Below are 260 nucleotides of genomic sequence, written 5' to 3'. Positions count from 1 at the left end.
TCTGTGTTAATTGGTTTCCCTTTTCTTTGTTGAAGAGGGTCTGTGCAATCCTTCTGCCTAGTCCGCCATCTTGGGACTGTTTTCTGGAGCGTGGTTAAGGACACAGTATTGACACTACTTCACTTTCTGCACACTGAACCCAAATGAACAGATTCTTCTCTCTCCTGATGGAAAATGGTAAATGTACTTAGACAAACCAATGTACATGAGTGACAGTGTAAATTGGCATACACTATTTAGATAACTCATAAACAACTTGC

Source organism: Orycteropus afer, unplaced genomic scaffold (assembly GCF_000298275.1).
Source record: "Orycteropus afer afer isolate SDZICR_OR568_19922 unplaced genomic scaffold, OryAfe1.0 scaffold00554, whole genome shotgun sequence".
NCBI classification, from domain to species: domain Eukaryota; kingdom Metazoa; phylum Chordata; class Mammalia; order Tubulidentata; family Orycteropodidae; genus Orycteropus; species Orycteropus afer.
The sequence above is the reverse complement of the archived record's forward strand: the minus strand, read 5'-3'. Positions refer to the sequence as shown.